General features: G+C 41.1%; 1 pseudogene across 1 annotated transcript in view; it reads right to left on the bottom strand.

Annotated features, from left to right (window-relative positions):
- Window positions 1-1,455, bottom strand: part of LOC111649338 (verrucotoxin subunit beta pseudogene) — a 2,340-nt pseudogene extending 885 nt beyond the window's left edge. Inside the window, exons 1-2 of the transcript XR_015436707.1 lie at window positions 1,232-1,455; window positions 5-208 (exon numbers count right to left, since the gene is read on the bottom strand). The product of XR_015436707.1 is annotated as a verrucotoxin subunit beta pseudogene (transcript). The remainder of the gene's footprint in view (window positions 1-4; window positions 209-1,231) is intronic.
- Window positions 1,456-4,075: the final 2,620 nt, after the last annotated feature.

The following is a 4,075-nucleotide window of genomic DNA, read 5'->3' as shown; positions in this document are numbered from 1 at the left end:
TGAGATTTCTTTGTGTCTTGGAAATATTTTGCCGATCCTCCCACATTCACCAGTCCTCCCAAGAGACTCAACTTCAGAGAGCCAGAGATGTTTAATAAATTTGACTTCTCCTCAATGGAATCTGATGCGGTGACATTGAATTCAGTGTTATGTTGATGTTGTACACTTGTATTCTTTTGTAGCTGATCTGGATCCCACAGAGTTACACCTGTTGACAAATTAATGATACAATGTTAGGTCAACAAAGACTTCAAATACTACAGTTTAAGCCTATATGTCTAACATTAAGCATTGTTATCCAAATGAAACGTATACTTTTTAAAGTTTCTGTAAATGATCATCATTACCACTAGATGTCAAGGCGTTATGAAGCCCAAGGAAAGTGTCCATGAAACACACAATCAGGAGCACAACTGAATAAATGGACCCTGTGTACATGAAACAATCCAGCCACAACCACCAACCCACTCTACCATTGATGAGATATCCTCTCAGTAAAGCCAGATAAGTATTGGCTCCATGGTCAGACTGGGAAAGAAATTCAACCTTGGACTGATCCACTGGGACCGGCCGCACAAATGGCACTGATGGAGCTGGTAAACTTTATGGATGTAATGATCACTCACCGGCTGACCAGGGTCAGTAGTGCCCATGGCCAGTCCATGTTTCAGTCTCATATCTTTATTTGTTGGACGTCTTTTTAGTTAAATATTATTTCTTTATTGTAGGAAGTTCTAGAGGGTCACTTTCACCTGAACACTGTGTACTACACTGTACTATTGTACTAATGTGGAGAGGACCAATGGTTTAACAAAGAAAGACTCACATACACTAACCTGCCAGCTACCAAAACAAAGACCAGAGAAGCTCGGATTATAACACACAGAGGGGGTATGACTTCTTTTTCTTCTCAGGATGCCATTACTCCACTATATTAATGTTTAGAATCTCGTTTAAGGAACCTTTAAACCCTTATTTATTTATTTGGGCCTTTTTATGCTTTTATTGACAGTGCAGTAGAGAGAGATAGGAAATGGGGAGGTAGAGAGAAGGGGAATGACATGCAGCAAAGGGCTGTCCGTTGCGGGACTCGAAGTGGGGCTAACTGCAGCGAGGACCTTAGCCTCTGCACATGGGGCGGATGCTCAACCTACTGACCTACTCAACGCCCCTTGGTTTATTTATTTGTGTATTCATGTTAAGGTTAACTGAGACATTCAACACATCTTACCTGGAACAAGAACATCCTTCCGACAGTCATAAAGTGTGCCAAGCTGGAATGGTCTTCCCAGGGCTGCAGTCTCTAAGGTATCATCACCAGATGAGGCCATGGTGTCAATAAATTTCAACTGGAAAACAAAACACAAAATGTACTTAATTATTAGAACCTGTAACTAGTTAAATAGTCCTATGATGCTTTAGATAAAGTATGTTATTGATCTACAAAAGGAAATTGCAGTGTTGCAGCTGCAATTCACAAAAATCTCAGATCTCAGATGTAGCTCTGAGTATTCAAAACAAATGAATAATGTGCTCATGCTTTGCCACTTAGAGGGTGATTTTCCTCTACTGGCTCAGAGGGGAGTCACTGGGGTGGGCAGGAATGACTTCCCGTAGAAGCCCTTATTACATCAGAGCTGAAGGAGCCTGTTGTCTGACAAGTAGTTTTTGTAGGGGATATGAAGTCTTCCATATTGTTTAACAGTTCATGCATCAACCCTTTCTCAACAACCAACTTCAGGGGTTCCAGAGCCGCAGCACAGTTTCTTATTGTCATTGGCTCTGATGCTGCTGCCCCAAGAGATGGCTGCAAAGAAAATTGTACTGATTTCGTAAAAAAAATTCTTTATTACTAGTGTTTGATTGTTAGATATAGAATAGAGTAGTTATAGTTCCACCCAAATGTTATCTCTGACTGCATTTCATGGCCCGCCCTCAGAGGGAGCAATGAACCTATAGGAGGTGGGTTAAAAGAACTAGGAGAGGCCTTATCTGAGTCATCCAGAACAACTGTTTGCTTCTTTAAAAGTGATGAACAGTTCAGTTCTAGTCAGTCTGAGCCTGACATCTCTGACTCGTTTGATCAAACTATTTTTATGACTTTGTTTGACTCCATTTGCTTGTTCTTTGTCTGTTTTACACTTGCTTGAGTGATTCAAATAAACATCAAAACGTTTGTTGTTCATCCGTAGCGATGATGTGATGATGATGATGAAGGAATCTCTGCAGACACCGGCTCAGTTGTATATAAAAAAGTTTATTACAGAAAGGCACAGCATCTTTATACAAGCATCAAAACTGCCTGTGAGAGGACCCAAAGCCAAAAAGGATCTTCTCCCATTTTTCCCCAAAACCATACAATTTATAGGCTGAATAACCTCTAGTTACATATTCATGACCTAGCTGATTCCTAATAACCTATAGAGGCACAGAGCCGACATTTATGTCCAAACATGGTCATACTAGAGTTAAAAGATACCATAAATTCTGTTATGTAAGACAAAAGTCAGCTCTTAGGAATGTTTTGGAGACAGGAACATCGTGCAGCAGACATACACACACACTCACACACACACACACACACATACACACACACACACTCACACACACACACACACACAAACACACACACACACACACTCACACACACATACACACACTCACACTGCCTGATTTGCGTGTGCCTGAAAGCTGCCTCGTTCAACTGCTGCAGTGCTGCTACTGCCCCTCCAACCTTTTAACTGTGTCATGGATAATGGCCATAACTAATCGAATGTTTGGTCTCCTTTTGTTATAAACACACACACCACAGTAAAGACTTTACAATAAGTCACACCATTTCCCCCAAACCCCACTTTGTTCCTGTTTCAGGGTGGTGCCCCTGAGGAACTTTAATTCCTTTTAAAAGTTAACATAATATGAATCTTTTATTTTATTAATTTATGATGATCAAATAATTGATAACCCACCAATGCCCCAATATAATGGTGCCTCGTGTGTAAAGTTGAGTACCAATGCAAAACAAATGCAGGATGTGCTCTGAGAGTCACTGGGATGGGCAGGAAATGACTTCCTGTAGCAGCCCTTATTACATCAGAGCTGAAGGAGCCTGTTGTCTGACAAGTAGTTTGTGTAGGGGACATGAAGTCTTCCATATTGTTTAACAGTTCATGCATCAACCCTTTCTCAACAACCAACTTCAGGGGTTCCAGAGCCGCAGCACAGTTTCTTACTGTCATTGGCTCTGATGCTGCTGCCCCAAGAGATGGCTGCAAAGAAAATTGTACTTGCAACAACAGACAAGTAGAAGACATGCAACATCTTGCTGTGCACATTAATGGACCTAAGCCTCATCAAGAAGTAGTTTGCTCTGTCTCTTCCTGTAGACAGTCACTATATTACACTTCCAGTCCAATCTATTGTCAAGGTGAAAGACCAGGTATTTGTAGCCCTGCAGCACCTCCACTTCTTCCAGAATGGAAAGAGTGTGCAACTTAGTTCTTGTCCTAGTCCACCATCTCTTTTGTCTTGGGCCCCTACCTCACAACTGTAGTCATCTGAAACTTCCTGCAAATAAAAGGGTGGGGGAAATTTGATTCATTTTAAACTTAACATAATATGAATGTTTTATTTTATTCATTTATGATAGCCAATAATTGATAAACCACCAATGCCCCAGGATAATGGTGCCTCGTGTGTGAAGTTGAGTACCAATGCCGAACAGTGCAAAACAAATGCAGAATGTGCTCTGAGAGTCAGAGGATGATTCTCCTTTTTTGAGCAGGAATTACTTCTGTGGCTGCTTTTATAACAACGGAGCTGATGGAGCCAGAAAACACTCAAAACTCTGTTATCTTGACTTAACAGGATAATTATCACGACATGAGCTGGTCTCTCTGAGAGCTCCCTTTTTAAATGGACTGCGTTTTTATAGTCTCGTAGTCTCGTTTGAAACACAGCTCCTAATCCATATACCGGATACTTATTACAAGTGTACGTTCACACACTCATATACTGACAGAACAGCCATCAGGCTACTTTCAAGTTGAGTATCTTGCCCAAAGACACTTGAACA

The sequence above is a fragment of the Seriola lalandi genome, unplaced genomic scaffold, assembly GCF_002814215.2.
Source record: "Seriola lalandi dorsalis isolate HSWRI2012SDOR001 ecotype SW California unplaced genomic scaffold, Sedor1 jcf7180002050474, whole genome shotgun sequence".
Taxonomy (NCBI): domain Eukaryota; kingdom Metazoa; phylum Chordata; class Actinopteri; order Carangiformes; family Carangidae; genus Seriola; species Seriola lalandi.
The sequence above is the reverse complement of the archived record's forward strand: the minus strand, read 5'-3'. Positions and strand labels throughout refer to the sequence as shown.